This window comes from Hypanus sabinus, chromosome 7 (assembly GCF_030144855.1).
Source record: "Hypanus sabinus isolate sHypSab1 chromosome 7, sHypSab1.hap1, whole genome shotgun sequence".
NCBI lineage: Eukaryota > Metazoa > Chordata > Chondrichthyes > Myliobatiformes > Dasyatidae > Hypanus > Hypanus sabinus.
Genome location: NC_082712.1, coordinates 144,566,700 through 144,592,980, shown reverse-complemented (window position 1 = coordinate 144,592,980; position 26,281 = coordinate 144,566,700). Strand labels below are relative to the sequence as shown.

The following is a 26,281-nucleotide window of genomic DNA, read 5'->3' as shown; positions in this document are numbered from 1 at the left end:
CTGGCTCTTCACCTCCCACTTAATGCTGAGGATTTGATCCAAGATATCCTGGACCTTGGCACTCAGGAGGCAATATACCATCCAGGAATCTTGTTCTTGCCCACAGAACCTCCAGTCTGTTCCCTTATCGGACGAATCTTGTCCTCTCCCCACCCCAACAGTATCCAAAGTGATATTTCCAGTTGTTGAGTGGGTCAGCCACAGGAGTACTATGCACTGGCTGCTTAACCCCTTTCCCCTTTCTGACTGTCACCCAGTTTCCTATGTCCTGCATCTTGGATGTCACTACATTGCTATATGTCTTTATCTATCACCCCTTCAGCCTCCTTAATGTTCTAGAGTTCATCCAGTTCCAGCTTGAACTCCTTAACACTGTTTGTTAGAAGCTGCACTGGATGAACTTCTTGCAGTTGTTGTAGTGTGGTCAGGGACACTGGAGGTCTCCCTGCCTCCCACAAGAGGAACATTGTACTATGCAGCCTGATATCTCTATTGTCCTATCTGTGCAGACATGAAGAAGAAAATGAAAAAAAACTTGAGCTTTTTGTTCCTTTGCTTTCTCTGAGTGAAACCTCTGTTTGCTGCAGCCTTGAAGAGCGAAAGCCTTAAGGTCATCACTGACTGTGTCCACTTAGATGATGTTCGCTGTACATGCCCTTGCCTTCCTTTAATTTGCTCTTACTGATCAATCCCAAACACCAGTTGGCTGTTGGTCAATGCTGCACCCTACTCCTGTCTTTTATCCTTGGACAGTTGATCTGTCTGAAGTCCCCTCTTCTCCAAGCTTCTGATGTCTGGATTGGCTGCTGGTCAAAGGTAATGTCTGGATTTACAAGATATTGAGGGGAAAAAAATTATTCATTTTGGAGAAGTCTGGAAGATACTGCCTGAGAGTATTCTCCCAAATAAATACTATTTGGCTAAGTACTTGAAGTAGTTTAGGGGCTAAATGCTGTAAAGTAGGATTAACATAGATAGATACTTAATGGACGGTGTGGATATAGTGGACTGAAATGCCTTTTGCAATGCTGCTTGACTCTTGAGAATTTCCTTCTGCAGTGTAACATCTTGGGTCTCGTGTTTTTTCTGTGATTACTCTGTGGTACAGGTTCAAGGCTCTCTGTTAGAAATATAATTTTGAGACTACATAAATGGGAAAATGAATGTTTTAACATTTAGAAAATACAATGCTTTATAAATGTATACTTTAAGAAAAACATTTGGACTCTTGTTTCAAGTTGCCGTAAGTTTTATTGTATTTTTGGCGAGGCTTCAGGAGTTGGATGAATCACTTTATCACGCTGTTTTTATATAGTTGGCTAGTTGGCTTTGATTTAAAAAATGTCATGTGGAATGTATTCTTATGTAGAGGATTTTTTTAACATATGAATTATTTTGCATGATTACTTTGGAGCTCTTGTTCAATTTTAGGTTACAGGAGATATGAGTTGGAAAGATATGGGCATTTTGGGAGCAGTCTGACTGAAATTTAAATACTCTTTTCTCAATGCTCCCTGTCACCTCTTCTTGCTGGCTATCTTCACCCTATGTTCTTAGATCTTTTGCAAGGTCATGGCCCAAAACATTGACTATTCTTCTGCCCACACGTGTACTGCCTGACTGCTGAGCTCTTCCAGCAGCTCTTGCTTTAAATGTTCATCCTCTATTTCATCTAACAATGTTTGTAATTCCCAACTAATTTACAATGACATCCCTCAGAATTAAAATTTCTCAGGCTTTTAATAAACATGAATTAAATCTACAAGAACTTAATTGCTTTTATTATTCATTCATTTTTAGGAACATGGCTGTTGTTGGCCAGGTGAGCATATATTGTTCATCTCCAGCTACCCTTGAGAAGGTGATTGTGAATCTCCTTCTTGATCCACTGACATCCTTTCAGTGAAGATACTCCCACAGTATTGTTGAGTAGGAAGTTCAAGGATTTTAATCTATTAACATTGAAAAAATACTCATGTATTTCCCAGTTAGGATAGTTTGTAACTTGGAAGCAAATCAGTCAATACTGATGCCCCTATGCATCTGCTGCCCTTGTCTTTCTTGATGGTAGAGGTCATGCATGTAGAAGATGTACTCAGAATAGGTTAGGCAGAAAGCTGTGGTACATTTGTGGATGGTATGTTTGGGATAGTGGATACAGAAACAATCAGTTGTCCCTTTGTTTTCAATGGTGTTGAGCTGCTTGATTTTTATTGGAGTTGCACTCATCCAGTATTCCACTGCTCTTCTGATTTCATATTTTCATGTTTTATTACAATGTAGAAGAGTTTACATTTGGACCATTTGAGTTTATGCTGGCTCTCAAAGCAGTCCTATAAGTCTATTCTCCCACTTTCCCTGTGGTCAATGAAATTCATTTAACCTATCAGCACATCACAGGAAGAATTCACACGTTCATGGGGAGAGTGTGCAAGCTCCATACTAACATCATTAATCGTCAGTATCCAAATCAAAATTTAAATAAATGTATTATCAGAGTACATTTATGTCACCAGAAAGAACAGTGGGATTCTTTTTCTTGCAGGCATACTCAATAAATCCAATAACTATCATAGAATCAGTGAAGGAACACACCAAAGTATAAAAAGCAACAAACTGTGCAAATACAAAAATAAATAAATAAGCAATAAATATCAAGAACATGAGATGAAGAGTCCTTGAAGTTGAGTCCATAGGTTATGAGAATGTTTCAATGATCGGGCAAGTGAAGTTGAACGAAAGGGGAAAACTTCACTCAGGAGCCAGATGGTTGAGGAGTAATAGCTATTCCTCAACCTGGTGCTGTGTGTCTGAGGTTCCTGTATCTTCGACCTGATGGCAGCAGCAAGAAGAGAGTATGACCTGGGTGGTGGGTGTCCCTGATGATGGATGTTGCTTTCCTGCAACATTTCATGTGGATGTGCTCAGTGGTGGGGAGGACTTTCCCCATTATGGACTGTGCCATATCCACTACTCTTTGAAGGATTTTACGTTCAAGGACATTGATTGGTGTTTCCATACCAGGCTGTGATGCAACCAGTTAAGATACTCTTCACCACATATTTATAGAGGTTTGTCAAAGTTTTAGGTATCATGCCAAATCTCTGCAAACTCCTAAGTAAGTAGAGGCGCTGCCGTACTTTCTTTGTAATTGCATTTGTGAACTGGGCCCAAGACAGGTCCTCTGAAATGTTAACACTGAGGAATTTAAAGTTGCTGGTCCTCTTCACCTCTGATCCTCCAGTGAGGACTGGCTCATGGACCTCTAGTTTCCTGTTCCTGAAATCAATAATCGGTTCCTTAGTCTTGCTGATATTGAATAAGAAGTTAGTGTTATGGCATTACCGAGCCAGATTTTCAATCTCCTTCCTAATGCTGATTCATCCCCATCCCTGATGCAGCCAACGGCAGTCGTGTCATCTGCAAGCTTGAATATGACACACAGTCATAAGTGTGCGTAAAGCAAGTAGGGCAGGATGCTAAGCATACTGCCTTATGATGCACTTGTGTTGATGGAGATCATGAAGATGTTGTTGCCAATCTGAACTGACTGGGGCACCTATCCCTCTAGTATCTGGGGCCTAAATGGTGGGTGGGTGTGTGTGTAAGTACGTACTTGAAGCTAACTCATTGCTACAAAGAACTAAATTTAAAGTAAAGTCTATAAGGTATTGTTTCAAATGAATTATGTACTCTTTTTGAGTTTTAATTAATGTTCATATTTTATATTGAAAGTTCAAAGTAAATTCAGGTGGCCCCCATTTTTCAAACGTCCACTTTATGACAGCTTGCTGTTACGAAAGTCCTACATTAGTACCTGTTTTCGCTCATCAAAGAGGATTTTCGCTTTTACGGAAAAAAAGACGCCCGCTTTATGAGTGTGTGTGTATGTATGTATGCGTGTATGTGCGCTTGCCTGTACGTGCCAATTTATTTTTTTCTCCACATCGATTTTGGCTTGCTGTCTTCCCGATTTTGATAAGTGAAACTAGACTGTAATACAATATTTCTATTTTATATAGGCTATATATTTATTCTATCATTCCTGCTTTTACTATATGTTTGTGTTAATTTAGGTTTTGTGTGTTATTTGGTTTGATTTGGTAGCTTATTTTTCGGGTCTGGGAACACTAAAAAATTTTCCCCATATAAATTAATGATAATTGCTTCTTCGCTTTACGACATTTCGGCTTACACACAGTTTCATAGGAATGTTCTACCTTTGGATAGCTGGGGGGGGGGGGGCCTGTTTATTATCAAAGTACCATATAGTACCTTCAGGTTCATTTTCTTGCATGCATTTACAGGAAAAAAGAAATACGACCAAATTTTATGAAAAACTATATGTAGACAAAGACTGATAAACACCAATGTGCAAAAGAAAACTTAACTTTAGAAATAAAAATAATATTAAGAACATGAGTTGTGAAGAGTCATTGAAAGTGAGTTTGTAGATCATAGACGAGAGAAAATCTGGAGATGCTGGAAATCAAAGCAACATGCACCAAATGCTGGACTGCAGAAGGGTCTCAGCTGGAAACATCGATTGTACTTTTTTTCCATGCATGATGCCTGGCCTGCCGAGTTCCGCCAGCATTTTGTGTGTGTTGTTATAAGTCATAGAATCACTTGTGGTGAATGAAGTTATCCATTCCAATTCAGAAGCATGATAGTTGTAGGGTTCTAACTGTTTTCAGTGGTATGGGACCTAAGGCAAATATACCTCCTGCCCAGTGGTAGTAACGAGAAGAAGGCATGGCTTGAATGGTGGGGGTCTTTAATGATGGATGCTGCTTTTTATGGCTGTGTTATGGATATTCACTCTTGGGGCCAGGGGTCTCTTGTTTCTGGCCAAGTTCAGCTTTCTACACATAGAAGCTGACACTTGTAAAGATTAAACTGTTGATTTTGGATAAGTTGAATTTCCAACCAATATCCTTTAATTAACTTCTTGTCATAAACCAGAGCTAGTCTTCAGTTCATAATGTTAAATGGAAAGCAGTAGTTAGTTTGAAGTTTAAGAGACAGCTTTGAAAATAAGCACTGTCTATAGCAGATGTGCTGGCCCCACAGCGCTGGGTCTAACTGCTGAAGAGGTGCGGTATAAAATTTTAATTATTGGGCTTGTTTCAAAATAGACAACTCTGCCTAAGTTGTTTGGTTCAAAGAAGCTTGCAGACCAGATGGATATTTTCATTTAGCAAATCAATAGCTGATTGATTAATAAATTGGAAGGTTTGTGTACTTATGGAGTCAGCTTCACAGCATTAATTGTGGGTACTTTGGATCTCTGTTTCCAGAAGTTTTTAGACCATTTCTGTTAAAAGGTATTTGAAAAAGATATCATGTGTGAAGTCACCCAATTGGTAAAGAAACAATATGAATTTACACAGCAGTTCAGGCTTATTAGGAATGGTCCAAGTATGACAAAAACACAAGGTGAATTGGAATCCATTCCTTTGCTTTCGCCTCCTGCAATGGATGTCTGGTTCACCTATCCAGATCCTGTGTGTGTTAGAAATGATCTGTAATTTGGAAGTCTTTTATAAGATAGAAATCTTTTGTGAGTTGTAAATGTGTTATAATGTTGTTTGAATTTAAACTTATCACTGGAAATAAATGAACTGCATTTAAACTACTTTGTTAGCTGGAAGCAGGCGGGGGGGGGGGGGGACCCACTGCTCAAATAGTGGATTTGGCAGCTGTGCTTGCCATGGTGGGTAAGCAGTGTAGTGAACTAGTCTTTGAAGATTGGGTAGTTACAGTACAGCCACCTTTCAGTGAGGGTGCTTGTGTCAGTTTATATCGGATAGGCATTAAGATCTTTTTTTAAAAAAAAAAATTTATTGAGCTTTCAAATGATTGCAAAAAGAAAGGAAAAAAATTATCAACCCTTCCCCCCTCCCCCCTAACATATCCCTATAGAAAGAAAGAGAAGAAGAAAGAAAGAAAGAAAAAATGCCTGGATATCGGAAGATCCCCACATGCTCCACGGAGTTCATAATAACTTTAGTATATATATTTATTTATTTCCCCAAATAACCAATAATTTTATCTTCAGAGCACCTTTATATTTAATCCTGTCTTTTGTAAATAAGGGTGCCAAATTTTCAGAAATACTTCATATTTATCTCTTAAATTATAAGTAATTTTTTCAAGTGGAATACAGCTGAAAATTTCATTCTTCCAACGATGTATACTTAAGTTTGAATCCGATTTCCAAGTAACTGCAATAGCCTTTTTGGCTACTGCCAATGCAATTTTTATGAATTCTTTCTGATATTTATTCAATTTGGGTTTCGGTTTTTTCCATTCAATATCACCTAATAAAAATAATATTGGGTTATGTGGAAGTTGTTTTCCAATAATTTGTTCCAGTAAAACTCTTAAATTTGTCCAAAAAGGTTGAATTTTAGAACAAGACCAAGTAGAATGTAAAATAGTACCAATTTCTTGATTACATCGGAAACATTGATCAGATAAATTTGGGTTTAATTTTTTTTTTGGTGTAATATATAATTGATGTAAAAAATTATATTGCACTAATCTTAACCCGACATCTGTTGTATTTGTCATATTGTCAAGACATAGTCTTGACCAACTTGTTTCTTCAATTTTAATATTCAAGTCAGTTTCCCATTTTTGTCTTGACTTATGAATTCCTTGTTTAATTGCCTGTTTTTGAATCAAACTATACATACAAGAAATAAATTTTTTAATTTTTCCTTTTTGAATTAAAGTTTCTATTTCATTAGTTTTCAGCAATAACATTGTTTGACCCAATTTATCTCTTGAATAAGCCTTTAATTGGAAATAACAAAAAAGAGTGTTGTTTGATATTTTGTATTTATTCTTTAATTGATCAAATGACATTAATATACCTCCTTCAAAACAATCTCCTATATATCTAATCCCTTTTTGAAACCAGTTGTATAAAAGTTGATTATCCATTGTAAAAGGAATAAGTTTATTTTGAATTAAAGATCTCTTTGCTAATAAAGATTTCCTTATCTCATCATCAACATTTATTTTATTCCATAGATCAATCAAATGTTTTAATATAGGAGATTCTTTCTTTTCCCGTATCCATTTAGATTCCCATTTAAATATAAAAACTTATGGTGTATTTTCTCCTATTTTATCTAGTTCTATTCTAATCCATGCTGGCTTACCTTTATCAAAAAAAGATGCAATAAATCTAAGTTGATTTGCTTTATAATAATTCTTAAAGTTTGGAAGTTGTAACCCTCCTAGTTCAAATTTCCATGTCAATTATTCCAACGATATTCTTGACATCTTACCCTTCCAAAGGAACTTCCTCACATTTTATTTAACTCTTGAAAAAACTTCTGGGGTAGTTGTATTGGTAGTGTTTGGAATAAGTATTGTAATCTAGGGAATATATTCATTTTTACGGCATTTAATCTGCCTACTAATGTTATTGGTAATATCATCCATTTATCAAGAGCTTGAATTTTTTTCAATAATGGTAAATAATTTAATTTATATAGGTTCTTTATGTCATTATCAACTCTTATTCCTAAATATTTTATACCATTTAGCGGCCATCTAAATTGAGTTATTAATCGACATTGACTATAATCTCTTTTAGTAAGAGGTAGAATTTCACTTTTATCCCAATTTATTTTGTAGCCTGATATTTTCCCATATTCTTTCAATCTAGAAGATAATTTACGCAGCGAATACAATGGGTTTGTTAAATAAAGCAGAACATCGTCAGCAAATTAGTTAATCTTGTATTCCTCCTGGTTAACTCTGAAACCCTTAATATCTAGGTCCGTTCTAATTAATTCAGCTAATGGTTCTATCGTGAACACAAATAAAGCAGGTGATAATGGACAACCTTACCTAGTTGACCTTGTTAACTGAAATGGTGTTGAAATTTGACCATTTGTCACTACTTTAGCTTTGGGATTAGTATTTAAGGTTGTAATCCATTTTATAAAGGATACTCCTAATCCATATTTTTCCAATACCTTAAATATAAAATCCCATTCCGATCTATCAAATGCTTTTTGTGCATCTAAGCCACACTCATTTCCTCCCTCTTTTGTGCCAAATGAATTATGCTAAGTAACAGGGTTACATTATCTGCCGATAGTCTATTTTTGATAAATCCTGTTTGATCCATATGTATTAATTTTGGTAGGTATTTAGATAATCTACTAGATAAAATTTTTGCTATTATTTTATAGTCAGTGTTTATCAAAGAAATAGGTCTATATGATGTTGGCTTTAAAAGATCTCTATCTTTTTTTGGCAATACTATTAAAATAGCTGTCGAAAAAGATTCTGGAAGTTATGCGTTCTTTCCACTTGATGTATTAACTCCATAAAAGAAGGAATTAGTAAATCTTTAAACTTGTTGTAAAATTCGAGCGGAAAACCATCTTCTCCTGGGGATTTATTACTCTGAAGTGATCCTAGAGCTTCTTCGACCTCTTTTAATGTAAAAGGCATATCTAATCCCTTCTCTTCTTCCGAATTCAATTTTGGAAGAGTTATTTGTGATAAAAACCTTTCTATCTTGACATTATCATTTTGTGATTCTGATTGATACAGTTCAGAATAAAAATACTTAAGTTTCATTAATTTCTAAAGGTTTATAAGTAATTTTGTTTACACTTGTTCTAATTGCATTTATCGTTTTGGAAGCCTGGTCTGTTTTTAACTGCCAAGCGAGAACCTTATGTGATCTTTCACCTAGTTCGTAATATCTCTGTTTAGTTCTTATAATTACTTTTTCTGTTTGATATGTCTGAAGTGTATTATATTGTAACTTCTTGTTAACAAGTTGTCTTCGTTTTTCTTCTGTCATATTTCTTTGAGATTCTTTTTCTAATTTTGTAATCTCTTTTTCCAATTGAAATATTTCTATCACATATTCCTTCTTAATTTTAGAAGTGTAACTTATTATCTGGCCTCTCAAATATGCCTTCATTGCTTCCCACAATATAAATTTATCATCAAATGAATGTGAATTTGTATCTTAAAAAAACTGAATCTGCTTTTTCATAAAATCACAAAAATCTTGACATTTTAATAATATTGAATTAAATCTCCATCTATAAATTGATTCCTCTTTATCTATCATTATCATTGTCATTATCAAGGGAGAATGATCTGACAATATTCTTGCTTTATATTCTATATTTTTCACTCTGTCTTGAAATTTCATTGATAATAGGAAAAAATCTATCCTTGAATAAGTTTTGTGTCTATTTAAATAAAATGAATAAATCTCTTTCTTTTGGATTAATTCTTCTCCATATATCAATCAAATTTAAATCTTTCATCAATGATAAAGTTAATTTTGCTACTTTTGATTTTGTAACAACCTTTGTTGATCTATCTAAAACTGGATCTAGACAAAAGTTAAAATATCCACCTATTAATATTTTGTCATGTGCGTCAGCCAAATTCAAAAAAGACCTCTTGTATAAATTTTACATCATTTTCATTTGGTGCATAAATATTCATAACTATATCCATAGTTCTGAAAAAAATTGACAATGTATAATTACATATCTCCCCACCGAATCAATTAATACATTTTGTATTTTAATTGGTAAAGTTTTATTAACCAAAATTGCAACTCCTCTCGCCTCTGAGTTAAATGAAGCTGCAATAACATTTCCAACCCAATCTCTTTTTAATTTCTGATGTTCTATCTCTGTTAAGTGTGTCTCTTGTAAAAAAAAGCGCTATATCTATTTTCATTTTCTTAATGTATGTTAAAATTCTTTTTCTTTTCATCGGTCCATTAAGCCCATTAATATTAAAACTTTAAAAATTCAGTAAATTAGTCACTGTTTTTAATAGGGTTACTCCAATCTATAATAATACCTAATCTTTCAACTTTTGTGGTACTTTGGGGAATCTTTTTCAAATTCTCCATGTTGCTATGTGTCTCCCCACCGATCATCCAGGCAAAGAAAGAAAGATAGAAGAAAAATAGATCATAAAGAAAAAAACAAAATACCCCCTACTAACGTTGTGGATTAAAAAAAAACACAGCATTACTCCCCTCTGTTGTACAGGTCATGGCAATCACCATGATTACACATGTGAATCCCATAGCAATCGATCCGAAGTTCCCCCAGCTCCCCTGTAATATAAAAAAGTATATATATGAGAAGAAGAAAAAAAATCACTACTCTCAATTAATATTTCTCAAATTTTTACCTTTCTCCCCCTGTATCATATAATTAAGAATATATATATAAATACTCTTCTGTCTTTAAATGTCCATCAATTCCATTCACTGTCCCTGTCTTCATCTTTAATCCGTTTCGCTTTTAAATCTTTGGGTGTAGTTAGCGAATATTTGGGAGTTTTTGTGCAAACTCTTCCGCATCTCGATAATCAGTAAAAAATCTTCTTTTTCCATCATCCAAAAAAATTATCAGTGTTGCCGGGTGACACATTATAAATTTATAACCCTTTTCCCATAAAACCTTTTTCGCTGGGTTAAATTCCTTCTTTCTCTTCAAAAGGCTATAACTTATATCAGGATAGAAAAGAACTGTTTTCCCTTCTATCATCAATGGCCCGTTTCTCTTTCTGGCACATTGGGCAGCCGCCTTCAGGATCTTTTCTTTATCTTGATATCTTAAACATTTTATCAAGATTGATCATGGATTTTGATCAACTTGAGGTCTTGATCTTAAGGCTCTGTGAGCCCTTTCAATTTCAATTAACTGAGTTCCTTCTTCCATTTCCAAGTTTTCCGGGATCCATTTTTGAAAAAAAAATATTGGATCCTCTCCTTCTATACCTTCTTTAAGTCCAACAATCTTAATATTATTTCGTCTGCTAAAATTTTCAAGCATGTCCACTTTTTCCAACAACTGTTTTCTTTCTGATGTCCAGGCAGAAATATTATCTTCCATTTTATTCATTCTTTCAACGATGTCTCCCTTTGTTTCTTCCAAGTCTGTAATTCTCTTATCCATTTTGTCCTATCTTTTTGTCATTTCGTCAAACATAATCTTCATATTTTTAATATCTTTTTTATTGCTTTTAATGTGTTTAGTTTTTCTAATTTATGCATTATTTGCATCAAAGTTTTTCCTATATCTCCAGAAAAACTTTTACCTTCATCTTCGTCTAATTTATCCAGAGAATCTGAATCTACCTCAGATTCACTTTCACTTCCGGTTTCGATCGTAACTGTGATTTGTAGTTCAGGCTGCTCGCATTTGCGCATGCTCCTTCCTTCACATTTGCACAGTTCTTGTTGGTCTTTTTCTTTAGAGATGGTTGATGTTGCCGCAGTTTCCTGTTCTGTATCACCGAAGGTAAGATGTACTTGAGCCCGCGATTCTTTCGTGGCGACGGGCCTTGATTCTGTTCCAACTTGCGTTATCTTCAAGGTAGTAGTTTTCTTCTGCTCCTGTTTATGAGACATAGTTTGAAACAATCCTGAGTAGTTTATAAGTAACTTTTAGAAAGTATTTACTAACTTTTCTTCACTTAAAAATTAATTTACTGATTTTTTACAAGAGAGCTGGATTTCCATGTCTCAATCCTACGTCACCACGTGACGTCCCCCCACATTAAGATCTTAATCTGAGTTTAGTACTTCGTAGTCAGTAAACCCAGTCCTATCACAGTTGACACCCAATGTTGTAATGTTATACCAAAAGTATTATTTAGCAGTAGTCCAACTCTTGAGTGTGCTCAACAAGTGCTCAGGCACCTTGTATTATAAAAGGATTGCCATCCTGTTTTATAGTAGTTGCGCAGGCAAATGCTGCTTGATATTATAATATAGCAGAAAAAAAAGCAAAGTAAATTTATTATGAAAGTACATATCTTCTTCCGTTGTCCATGGGAATCCGATGACGACGTCTACTCCTTTAACGGTGAGATCTTTGATAACTATACTGTCCTATCCTGGACCCACAAGCTCTGTTGCAGGTGGGACATGTATATGTGGTAGTGGTGGTAGTGATGGCAACCATGGCTGCATTTCTCCTGGCTCTCTTCTGCTGTCTTCTGGTTGTTCTTTCCATCTCCAGAATATGAACCTCATCCCTACACAGCTGTCGCCAAGTGTTATGTTCAGCAGCAACATTCTCCAGGTCCTCAGGTCTGATTTTGCACTTCCTTAAAGCATTCTTCATCTGATCCTTATAGCGCTTCTTCGGCCCTTCAGTTGAGCGTCGACCATGATGTAGCTGGTTGTATAACACTCTGTGGGGTAGCTGACATGGGGGCATCATTATCACATGCCCCAGCCACTGCAGCTGATGCTGGGTGTTCATGGCCTCAATATTTCTGCAGTTGGTCCTTACAAGTATTTCCGTGTGAGACACCCCCTCACGCCAAGTAATTCCCAGGATGCACTGAAGGCAGCTTATGTGGAAGCACTCCAAGGACTTGATATGACGGCTGTAGGTTACCCAAGCTTCACAGCCATAAAGGAGGGTGGTGGCACAGACCGCTTTTTATACCGTGACCTTTGAGAAGAGATGAAGGCTCCTGTTCTGAAAGGCTCTGCGCCGATGTCTCCCAAAGGCAGCTGATGCCTGTTTAATGCAGCTCTGGATGTCATTGTCAACACCGCTATCCTCAGAGAGAATGCTCCCCAGATATTTGAAAGATTGCACTACTGACAGCTTTTCATCACCAACAGTGAAGGCAAGTTGGGTGGGTGGGGCACTAGCATTCCAGTGGCAAACCACTTCTGTCTTATATACATCACCATATACAACTCTGAGTTTTGTTTTCTTGTGGGCATACTCCAAGAACCATAATAAACTCAATGAAAGACCACACCAAAAGGGCAGATAAACAATCAACATGCAAAAGAGAACAAACTGTGCAAATATAAATGAGAAGAATAAATAAATAAGCAAGTAAACAAGCAATAACTATCAAGAACATGAGATGAAGAATCCTTGAAAGGGAGTGCATAGTTTGAGGGAACAGTTCAGTGATTGGGCAGGTGAAGCTGAGTGAAGTTAGCCCCGTTAATTCAATGGTTGAGGAGTAGTAACTGTTCCTGAGCCTGATGATATGAGTTGTAAGGCTCCTGTATCTTCTTCCTGATGACAACAGTGAGTAGAGAGCATGACCTGGGTGGTGGGAGGGTCCCTAATGATGGATGCTGCTTTTCTGCAACACCATTTCCTATAGATATATACAAGAGTAAGTAAAGCTATCTCCATAGATGACATCAAACCTGCCCCAGCAGAATTTATCACCCCAATATGAGTAGAAGTCTTACAGGAGGGAGGGAGAAAACTGAGAACTATCGTCCTGTCAGCCTAACATCAGTAGTGGGGAAGATGCTAGAGTCCATTATTAAAGATGAAATAGTGGCTTATCTAGATAGCAATGATAGGATTGGGCCGAGCCAGCATGGATTTACCAAGGGCAAATCATGCTTGACTAATCTATTGGAGTTTTTCGAGGATGTAACCAGGAAGTTAGACAAGGGAGATCCATTGGATGTAGTATACCTCGATTTTCAGAAGGTATTTGATAAGGTCCCACATAGGAGATTGGTGGGTAAAATCAAAGCTCATGGCATTGGGGGGAAGACATTGACATGAATAGAAAACTGGTTGGCAGATAGAAAGCAAAGGGTAGCGGTGAATGGGTGTTTCTCAAAATGGCTGGTGGTGACCAGTGGGGTGCCACAGGGCTCGGTATTGGGACTACAGCTGTTTACGATTTACATCAACGATTTAGATGAAGGCATTGAGAATAACATCAGCAAGCTTGCTGATGATACTAATCTGGGTGGCAGTGTGACATGTGATGAGGATGTTAAGAGAATTCAGGGTGATTTGGATAGGCTGGGTGAGTGGGCAGATACTTGGCAGATGACGTTTAATGTGAATAAGTGTGAGGTTATCCACTTCGGGAGTAAGAACAGGAAGGCAGATTATTATCTGAACGGTGTAGAGTTAGGTAAGGGAGAAATACAAAGAGATCTAGGAGTCCTTGTTCATCAGTCACTGAAGGTGAATGAGCAAGTGCAGCAGGCAGTGAAGAAGGCTAATGGAATGTTGGCCTTTATTACAAAGGGAATTGAGTACAAGAGCAAGGAAATCCTTTTGCATTTGTACAGGGCCCTGGTGAAACCACACCTGGAGTATTGTGTACAGTTTTGGTCTCCAGGGTTAAGGAAGGACATCCTGGCTGTAGAGGAAGTGCAGCGTAGATTCACAAGGTTAATTCCTGGGACATCTAGACTGTCTTATGCAGAGAGGTTAGAGAGACTGGGCTTGTACACGCTGGAATTAAGGAGATTGAGAGGGGATCTGATTGCAGCATATAAGATTATTAAGGGATTGGACAAGATAGAGGCAGGAAATATGTTCCAGATGCTGGGAGAGTCCAGTACCAGAGGGCATGGTTTAAGAATAAGGGGTAGGTCATTTAGGACAGAGTTAAGGAAAAACTTCTTCTCCCAGAGAGATGTGGGGGTGTGGAATGCACTGCCTCAGAAGGCAGTGGAGGCCAATTCTCTGGATGCTTTCAAGAACGAGCTAGATAGGTATCTTATGGATAGGGGAATCAAGGGATATGGGGACAAGGCAGGAACCGGGTATTGATAGTAGATGATCAGCCATGATCTCAGAATGTCGGTGCAAGCTCGAAGGGCCGAATGGTCTACTTCTGCACCTATTGACTATTGTCTATTAGACATGGATCCACCACAAAACCACTATATCCTGATGGGAAGTGGAGTGATATGTATTGGAAAGAAAAAAAATATATGTTTAGGTCTATTTGCTTGAGGACGATCTCATGGATACATTGTCCAGGAATAATACATTCAAAATGCAAAGTTATTTTCAGAGTAACACTCAAACTCCAGGGAGAAATGTTATACTTGTAATATTTGTACTCATAGAAAGCAAAGTCGAGTTTACTATGAAAATTATCTCATCTGGCTCAAACGCCCCTAATCTTAAACCTCAGTGAATTTTAGATTAAGAATCTATGCGAGTAATGATGATTTTAATTTAAGTATCATTAAATGACCCTTACCCTTTGGTCATATGTGAACTAATACACTGGAATTCCTAATTCTTGCTCTGGCAAAGTGATTATTCTCATTCACTTAAACATTCACTCTTAACTGCTTTGCAGAGGAAATGATCTTAGATACGTGGGAAGACAAAGAATTACTTGCAGAAAAGATTAATGAAACTCTAACAAAACTGAAAGCTTCTACCCCAGATATTGAAGGTAAACTAATAGAGGAATCCCTTGAGATGGATCCCCCTACACTTAAAGGAAAGTATCATTGAATGGTCCCACTCATGGGAATATGATATTGAACCTTTTTGACTAGATCGTTGTGAAAAACCGTTTTATTTTGTAATGAAGGCTCTTCTTCATTAGATAGATATCTTAGAACACTTTCCCCTTATGGCCACCAAATATATGAACGTGCTTACTCCAAACAGTTGTTTCCATTTCTCCAATTATGGCCACTATTGCACTCTGTTGTTAAGTGTTAAGGTAACATGACAATTTTCTGTGTTACTGGTTACGTTTTAAATGGTTGACTTGATCTGGTTTTTTGCATGCGAAGATAAGATGGAAATATGCATTGAAGCAGAAGGCAAGATAAAAAGAAAATGTTTTCCTCGGTGGCCAACTGAAATTGATAAAGTCCAATAAACTTTCTAGAGATTTTAGTCCTTATGGACTATTCTATCCAGATTTCCTATTCTCCCTGAATCAAACAGTTGTGAATAGTTCGTGCTGTGGTACAAATAATATCTTACAACAAAAATTAGTTCCAAACTGTTGGTATCCTTATGAATTCGACTATATTTCGAATAGAGTTTAACTACAAGTTGAAAAATTAGGTAAATAAGTTTCAGACAGATTTTACTCTTAAAGACCAATTGCAGAGTCCTGAAAGAAGAGTCTTGGCCTGAAACGTCCACTGTTTATTCATTTCCATAGACGCTGCCTCCATTTTGTGTGTGATGCTTGTGAGTTTCCAGCATCAGCAGACTTTCTTGTGTTATGATAATACTAAAATCTTGGGGTGACATTGATAACATTACTCCCCAAATAAACTATGTTACATAGACAGACAAGCTTTCAATTATTGCTGTGTATTCAGTCACATGGTGTTATCATCAGCAGACAAGAAAAAAGGGAATATTTCTCAATGCACTACGAGAGTAACTGGATGGACACAATCAGACAAGTGGGGCACTTTCTTTCACAAGTTTCCTTTGCAGACCCATACTAAGCCCCTGACTGGCTTAATGCTCTAACTGAAACAACAGCTAAAACCTTTCTAGCTGTTGCAACTTTTAACTTCCACAGCAGTGAATACAGTTTGTAGGTGCATTGGCATTACTTTAAATTGGGCTGAAGTTTTTTTTTGCAAGTTTTCCAATAGACCATACCCTTGCCATTGGAATTATTGTTTCTATAGTGTTCCTTCTGTTGAAACATTGAAGCCTGCAAAGACTAAAGTGTGGTGACTTCTACTTTTTTTTAAAGATTCCACTTCTAAGACTCCATGAACTCCAGTACCTGACCTGCACTACAATGGGTTATTTCTCTTATGACTGCTTTGCTATCCCTTGCCTTGTACTTGTCTTTTACCTATTACTCTGCTTTGTCCCCAACCCTGGAAGTGTGGAGAGCAGGGACTGCCCTAATCATGTTATCATTACTCCTCTTCTTTCCTAGTCCTGATCATTAACGTTGCAAACGGCTATGTGTGTTTCTCACCTCATCTTGAGGGGACTCGAGATGTGTCTGTTGCGAACAATTAGTCTAATGACACAATCCCACAGAAAGATTTCGAGTTGGCAGACATTATTTCAATAGTTTCTTTTAATATCAGAGAATATATACAATACACAATGTGAAATTCTTACTCTCTGCAGATAACCTCAAAACAGAAGAAACTCCCGCAAAGATTGCATGACAGAAAAAAGGTGTAAGAACTGAAAAATGCCCTGCCCTCCTCCCATGGTGCAACCAGCATCAACCCTCCCCCCACCCCAAATTATTCTAGCATAAAGCAACACTCACCATGCAAGCAACAGCAAAGCCCCGTAAGAGAGGTCATGGTCTACAGTCCATCAAAAACTAACAGTTCACTCCAACATTTCAACATCCCACAGGCTGTCTCTCTCACCAACGAGGGAAAGACAGATATCGCTCCTTCCACAGCGATAGGGGAGACAACCGTTGCTATTTCGATGTTACAATCAGTCTGAAGTGTTGTGTTTTTATTTTGAGTTCCCTCTTCAATAATCAACAAATCAGTTACCAAGCGCAGAGCCCTAACCGTCTTCAATGTTCCAGTTCCCACTGTATTTCAGTGCATGACACCAGCAAGAATTCATGTCCAAAGGACCACGCAGGCCCCAAAGTCACCTGACTTCAGGCCAAATCTGGACATACCAAAACCCGGCCAATCAGCGAGCTCCAAGACCCGGAACACGCTGTCATGCAGAACCGCAGTTTTTGAGTGCTGCCTTAAGACCAAAGATACCAATCAAACCCCAGCCATCCTGAAAAGGGAAAGAGAGACATCTCTGGCGCCATCTTTAGCCTCATCCAATTTTTCACTAACCAATTTAGATATTTCACATTTACTTTCTAACGTAGGTAACTTTTGATATGATATCATTCTTAAAACTTTATATAATGTACTTGTATATGAGTTGTTCACTGTTACCCATATAACCATATAACAATTACAGCACGGAAACAGGCCATCTCGGCCCTTCTAGTCCATGCCGAACGCTTACTCTCACCTTAGTCCCACTGGCCCGCACTCAGCCCATAACCGTCCATTCCTTTCCTGTCCATATACCTATCCAATTTTACTTTAAATGACAATACCGAACCTGCCTCTACCACTTCCACTGGAAGCTCATTCCACACAGCTACCACTGTCTGAGTAAAGAAACTTCCCCTCGTGTTACCCTTAAACTTTTGCCCCCTAACTCTCAACTTATGTCCTCTTGTTTGAATCTTCCCTACTCTCAATGGAAAAAGCCTATCCACATCAACTCTATCTATCCCTTTCATAATTTTAAATACCTCTATCAAGTCCCCCTTCAACCTTCTACGCTCCAAAGAATAAAGACCTAACTTGGTCAACCTTTCCCTGTAACTTAGGTGCTGAAACCCAGGTAACATTCTAGTAAATCTTCTCTCTACTCTCTCTATTTTGTTGACATCTTTCCTATAATTCGGTGACCAGAACAGTACACAATACTCCAAATTCGGCCTTACCAGTGCCTAGTACAATTTTAACATTACATCCCAACTCCTATACTCAGTGCTCTGACTTATAAAGGCCAACATACCAAAAGCTTTCTTCACCACCCTATCCATATGAGATTCCACCTTCAGGGAACTATGCACCATTATTCCTAGGTCACTCTGTTCTACTGCATTCCTCAGTGCCCTACTATTTACCATGTATGTCCTATTTGGATTATTCCTACCAAACTGTAGCACCTCGCACTTATCAGCATTAAACTCCATCTGCCATCGTTCAGCCCACTCTTCTAACTGGACTAAATCTCTCTGCAAACTTTGAAAATCTACTTCATTATCCACAATGCCACCTACCTTAGTATCATATGCATACTTACTAATGCAATTTACCACCCCATCATCCAGATCATTAATGTATATGACAAACAACATTGGGCCCAGTACAGATCCCCGAGGCACACCACTAGTCACCAGCCTCTAACCTGACAAGCAGCTATCCACCACTACTCTCTAGCATCTCCCATCCACCACCGTTGAATCCATTTTACTACTTCAATATTAATACCTAACGATTGAACCTTCCTAACTAACCTTCCGTGCGGAACCTTGTCAAAGGCCTCACTGAAGTACATATAGACAACATCCACTGCTTTAACCTCGTCAACTTTCCTCGTAACCTCTTCAAAAAATTCAAAAAGATTTGTCAAACATAACCTTCCACGCACAAATCCATGTTGACTGTTCCTAATCAGACCCTGTCTATCCAGATAATTATATATACCATCTCTAAGAATACTTTCCATTAATATACCCACCACTGACGTCAAACTGACAGGCCTATAATTGTTAGGTTTACTCTTAGAACCCTTTTTAAACAATGGAACCACATGAGCAATACACCAATCCTCCAGCACCATCCCCATTTCTAATGACAAAATAATGGTATTATACAATTATAGTTTGCACCTTTGATTTTTACATTCAAATCAACCAGTCTTAGTATGTCTTTTGTGTTATACACTGGTAAAAATCTTACAAGAGAAATGAGGTCCTCTTGAGGAACGCTATACTCTTGATAACTTTTTAACCTATTTTGTTGGGATGTATTTTGGAAATGGCGATGTAATCTTAGGACCTCCAAGGTTTATAAAGCATTATATTGTCACAAGATAGAACTGTTTGAATGTGTTTGCTATTCACTTACTATAGGCATACATATTTCATATGTTGTACTCTTACAATGCAAAAGTAGGACAACTAGGCTTACAAATACTGCTATTTGTATTATACTTAATAGTAAAAAAACAGTTTTTGTATTTGGTTGGCTAAATTTCATGGACTGACAGAACATACTGGGTAGCCCTTGCTCAATTAACGTTTTCTGGGAAAACATATAATTTGAGAGATGTGTCAATTCTTCTCAGTTAGGTCCAATTCTGAACAGAGAAAAGGGGAAGGCCTGGACAATTATACCCAGAATCCAGAACCATTAGAATGGGAAAAAACTTGTTTAGATGTATGAAAGGTAACAGAATGCTAACTTACAGCATATCAATGGGTCTTCACTCCTGTAGGAGGGACATAGCCAATCCCTATGTTCTGACTTATTTTTCTAGTCACCCAGAATTAAAAGTTCAGCATTAAAAATACAGACAGAGTCCTCAACAGGAGAACTGTACTCTTCTTACCTCATTACACATATAGAGGCAGGTTACTTTTATAAATGTTTTGCTATATTTTTCTGGGGTCCACTGATCTCTTCCATAATGGTATTAGGCCATGGCATAACAAAGGCTGGGAACCTCTGATATATTGTGACCCATGTAATCGATGAATATAATTTTCTGTGCCTAAATTGTGAGATTACTAATCCTTAGGCAAGGATACACAATCAGTAACTTGTTTACAGGACTCATTTCAGAAAATCTGAATAAGACATACATCACATTGAAAGCAATGTGAACAACTCTTTGAAAGAAATGAACTATCTTCAGCCTAGTGAAAGACGTTGTCAGCTGACTAGATGAATTAATGGTGACAAAGACAGTGATCCAAGCTTTCATCAAGGAAATAGCAAAATCTATTTGTGAGGAAGAAAATCTTAAAGATGAACTAATATGGACTTAAAACATGGGCATTGTTTTTGCATAATTATAGAAAATTATAATAGGAACATTCCTTTGAGATATTGGCTCATTTGTGATTAAGGAATTGAATATTCTAAAGAGAGGGTCACACAGAAAAACCTACATTGGGAAGTACTCAATGAGTACTTGAGTGTCTGTTGAGGTGACCTCTTCTAGCACTGGTAACCTACTGGAACAGCTGATAGAGAAATTGTCTGCTCACAAGAGGACTTTTGGCAGGAGTCTGATCTTGAAACTGATATCCATAGGAAGAAGCTGGGATAGAAATCTTCGCTCAGCAAGAGGAGGGTGTGATGGATATTAACTGCCTTAAGGCCAGGGGGTGCCTTGTTTTCTTTCCCCAGGCTCAGCTTTCTAAACATTGTAGCTGACACTTCTAAAAAAAAGTCTTTTTTTTTTAATAAGTTAAACTTCCATGGTTCCTAAAGGCTAATATAGCCTTAGGGTGGTTGGGGGAATAAGCTCCCACTACTTATTAAATGCTCCCAATGGTGTGCGTCTCAAATTGCCTCTGATATCCAGGCCTTCACATGTGTCCTAGCTATTAAGCCTGGTGGAACTATTTCTACTGACAAGAGAAAAGACAGAGGTGGGTTACTGGTGCCTTAAAACATTGCTGATCTTGAAGCTATATCCATATATGGGAAAGGTTTCGGGAGTAAATCCAGAGGGAAAATCTGGATCTGGAGTCTCCAAAACAGTTCTACATTAAATTAAATGCTGACTGGCAACTCCTGCAACGCTGCTGATGTTGATCTGTATTAGTCTCTGTTGCTCCTGTGGATGCATTAGCTTTGTGCAGAGGGGGAGCCTCCTTCGTGGGCAGCAGCTTGCTCTCCATATTGTACTGCCCTGGCTTATGTAGTGTAGACACCTGGGATGCAACATCCCATGTCAACCCCGACCAATGGAGGGCCTCATGAACTTCCAACTGATATTCGTTATTTAGCTTCTGGTTGTAAACCGGAGCTAGTCTTCAGTTCTTAATGTAAATATCAATTTGAAGCATTCTGCCCCAATTCAGGACAGCTGGCGTCCATTAAAATTAAAACCTGTTTTGCTCCCTGTGCACCCCCATTCCCGTATGTGTCTGCGCTGCTGCTGAACTTTCTGGTAAAGCCAGCAGTTGAGCGGGAGTTCAGATGTGTCAGCATCTGACCTCCCGCTCATCTCAAATTTGGCTGCATCTGGGTCATGCTAATTTGCAGATTGTGGGTAGCTAGTTGATTTTTACAGAATAAAGATAATTTAGTTCTAGACTACCATTGTACAATTAGTTTCAGCATGTCCAAAATGGACTGTCTTTAAAGCCCCAATGCTGCAATATGCAGAATCTGAGGTCACTTAGAATGTAATTGCTTTGGCAGAGTTTTGTGACTTGAAAAGTGCTAAAAAGCACCATGCATTTGTGAGACTGTTTTATGCCAAAAGTAATATATGGAATGTGCATACATTGGAATGAAGTGGCAAACATTTTACAGTATTACTAGTTGAATGTTTAATAAGACCAGGATTATACTGTAATATATTTTTCAGCTTGTAATGTGAATCACAGGGCACAAATTCAAATTAATAAATTGTGAAGCTAAAGATTGAAGGGTTTCTGTTTAATAGATCTTCAAGTAAAGGGGAGCTATGGCTAAAAAGAGAATATACATTATGTGGAAATTATGGAAGAAAATAAGGAACTTTGAATGAATTCTCAAAGGCAACAGTAAAGCAGAAGGGAATTTAAAACAAAGCAGATGGAGCTTTCTTCCTTAAGCTGTGGTACGAATATTGGAGCAAGGAAGTTATGATAGGAATGCTCCTGCAGCTCTATTTTCAGCATTGTATACATTTCTGCTCCTTGAATTACAGAAGGAAGTGATTGTGCTGGAAATTGCACTAAACTTATTTGTGAGAATGTTGTCAAGACTGAAGAATCTCATTCTAAGGAAAGTTCAGATCGGCTGTGGATGTTTAAAACGGGGCTGAGTGATGAATTAATTAATTTAATTAGCTAATGTTTAGCTAATTACTTTTACATAGCTAAAGAAAATATTTATACTATCGAGGCACTCAATACATTTTATCCATCTTACTTAGAACTTCCCTCAGCCCCCTCTGTTTTAAACAAAGGATGGTAAAAAAAAATAATCTTCACTTAGAAACATAGAAAACCTACAGCACAGTGTAAGTGTCGAACATGTCCTTACATTAGAAATTACCTAGGGTTACCCATAGCTGTCTATTTTTCTAAGTTCCATGTACCTGTCTAGGAGTCTCTTAAAAGGCCCTATCGTATCTGCATCCACTACCGTTGCTGACAGCCCATTCCAAGCACTCACCACTCTCTGCATAAAATAAACTTATCCCTGACATCTTCTCTGTACCTACTTCCAAGCACCTTAAAACTGTGCCCTCTTGTGCTAATCATTTCAGCCCTGGGAAGAACACACACACCATGCTGGTGGAACACAGTAGGCCAGGCAGTATCTATAGGAAGAAGCATTGTGGACGTTTCGGGCATCAAAATGTTGACATCAAGATGAATCCACACTCAGGTTGGAGGAACAACACCTTATATACTGGCTGGGTAGCCTCCAACCTGATGGCATGAACATTGACTTCTCTAACTTCCGTTAATGCCCCTCCTCCCCTTCTTACCCCATCCCTGACATATTTAGTTGCTTGTTTTTTTTTCTCTCTCTCTACCCATCACCCTGCCTTTTCTCCATCTCCCTCTGGTGCTCCCCCCCCCCCACTTTCTTTCTCCTGAGGCCTCCCGTCCCATGATCCTTTCCCTTCTCCAGCTCTGTATCACTTTTGCCAATCACCTTTCCAGCTTTTAGCTTCATCCCACCCCCTCCGGTCTTCTCCCTTCATTTCACATTTCCCCCTCCCCCCACTACTTTCAAATCTCTTAATATCTCTCCTTTCAGTTAGTCCTGACGAAGGGTCTTGGCCCAAAATATCGACAGTACTTCTTCCTAGAGATGCGGCCTGGCCTACTGCGTTCCACCAGCATTTTGTGTGTGTTGTTTGAATTTCCAGCATCTGCAGATTTCCTCGTGTGAGCCCTGGGAAGAAGCCTCTGACTATCCACATGATCAATGCCTCTCATCATTTTATACACCTCTATCAGGTCACCTCTCACCCTCCATTGCTCCAAGAAAAAAGGCCGAGTTCACTCAACCTATTCTCATAAGCCATGCTCCCTAATCCAGGCAACATCCTTGTAAATCTCCTCTGCACCCTTTCTATGGTTTCCACATCCTGCCTGTGGTGAGGCGATGAGAACTGAGTATAGGACTCCAAGTTTGGTCTGACCAGGGTTTTATATAGCTGCAACATTATCGCTTGGCTCCTAAACTCAATCCCACAATTGATGAAGACCAATGCACCATATGTTTTCTTAACCACAGAGTCAACCTGCACAGCAGCTTTGAGTGTCCTATGGACTTGGACCCCAAGATGCCTCTGATCTTGCACACTGCCAAGAGTCTGACCATAATACTATATTCTGCCATCATATTTGACCTGCCAAAATGAACCACCTCACACTTATCTGGGTTGAATGCTATCTACCACTTCTCAGCCCAGTTTTGCATCCTATCAATGTCCCACTATAACCTCTGACAGCCCTCCACACTATCCACAACACACCCAATCTTTGTGTCATCAGCAAATTTACTAACCCATCCCTCCACTTCCTCATCCAGGTCATTTATAAAAATAACGAAGAGTAGGGGTTCCAGAACAGATCCCTGAGGCACATCACTTAGAGAATGATTAGGGTTTAAAATTTTTAGCCTGAAAGTGTTAAGGGTAGAAACCTTGAACAGATTTAACAGCTGCCTGGATATTTATTTGAGCACTTGTGGCTTGTAAAACTACGGATCAGGTGCCTGACAATGGGCAGTACTTTTTCAATCAGTATGGACTTGATGGGCTGAATCGCTTCCTTTATTGTTAATTTTCTGTGGCTTTTTTCTGTGAAGTGTGATCTGTATTCCTGGGGTGTTTTGTTTTGGTAGTAAAGGCTAATAAAAGAAGAAATCTGTAGTTTGTATGTGATGAATCTTTTATTTTATATTAAGCAATCTTTTGCAGGAAAACTGGCTGTAGTGTGAATGGAAATGATATACAACACAGTGCACAAACATACCACTTATAATAATGGCATCTCACTTAACAGTCAGGGTATATTCCCAGGTATGAGGGCATTACATAGAGAGGGAGAGAGTCTGTGCCACAAAGTTAATGTGAACTGCTCTCTCCACTGCTACAGGCTGAACCTGGACAAGTTCCTGCCCTCACCCCTCAGTCCTGTGTTTTGTTTGATCATCTTCTCGTGAATGTAATGCAAGTTGCTGTCTTTCTCTGTCTTTGGTGAAACAGCTCTTCTCAGCCCAGGGACTATTACCCACTCCTCAGTAATGATGTGCCAGCCAGAATTAGTGCTATGGCTCACACCTTACAGCAGCCTGCCAATACTGCCCCGTTTATTACTGTGGGATGCCAGGATCCTAGTAAACATGAAGCCCAAGAAAATTGTATTTTTTAAGCATCATAGGCGAGATGCCTTAATGAGTTGGAATGTTGTAATGAATTGTCATTCAGCAGGGTAGAACTAATGTAGTTATATCAGTAATTTTTGTATTTAATGAGGAGCACAACTTTACTTGAAAAAGAAGTCTTGATGTTGTTATGATGCTGATAATTAAAAATTAAACTGTCTTTTTCCAGTTCATTACTATTGATAGCCTCATATAGAATCAGTCATATAAGTAAAGAACAGTTTTTTAATAATTTCTAATGCATGTTAAGGTTATGATGTTGCTTGTAATAGTTATAGCGTTACATTGGAATAGCTGGTTAGTAACCCATCTAGTAACCCATCACTCTACATAAACTTGACTGGCAGTACATTCTAGTACCTTCACATTGTGTCTGGAATATATCATAGTCACATTTTCTGAGTGCTAACATTTTTAGCTGTTTTACTTGCAGCACAGGCTTTTTGACACGGCACATAACGAACATACAGGCATTTTGGTTGCATTGGAATTTCAGCCCAGAGGATAATTTTGATTTGCTATGACTGAAGATATTTTAACTCTTTCAATACTGATTAAAAACACTTACATATGGTCTGTTCCGTTTAACTTCTGCTGCAAGTCACCTAGTTTATCTTTTTTAAAAATGCAAAACTTAATTCCATCCCAACACCACTAAGACAATCAGTTTGCCTGTAAACTACACTGGCAAGGATTTTAGCACCACCTATTGACCCAGTGGTTTTTGAAATGCCATTGGAATTTCCTGGAAGATCTTGGCCAAGCACAGAATTAGAGTAGTGTATTTTGTTTCCTTCCAGATCTTCACTTGTAAGTAGTTTTATGCTGGTGTTATGCCAAACTATATTTCTGTATTATCAATGGAATGAATTCGAATAAGAAATATTGTGCAAATTTCAGCTTAAATGATAAGTGACTAGATCAGCAATGAAACTGGGCTAAGCCTTTGATCCACCAGGTGTTTTCTCTATAGTTTTATCTTAAATGATAAAAATGTTGATTTTGCATCATTTAAGAGTTAAGTTAAAATAATTGGTCATGTGTGTTTATAATTAACATAACAAACTGTCACAGATCAAATGACATTTTAAAATTGAAAGGGACCATTATATGCTCTAATATCTGTGGGGGGGTTTTGTCCTAGTTTGTTATTTTAGATTATATACTCAATATGTGAGGATGTTTATGTTTTATTCTTATCAGTATTATGTTTAATGTCAGATACATGAATTTACCACAGAGAAAAATATAAAAAATTTGGAGTTGTTATTTGGATGGTTGCATATTTTAATTATGGAAGGATTGAATTCCAACATG

General features: G+C 37.9%; 1 protein-coding gene across 4 annotated transcripts in view; it reads left to right on the top strand.

Moving 5' to 3' along the window:
• The window catches only part of sbf2 (SET binding factor 2), a 507,247-nt gene that overhangs the window by 359,365 nt on the left and 121,601 nt on the right, over positions 1 to 26,281 (top strand). The gene's annotated exons all lie outside the window — the stretch shown is intronic.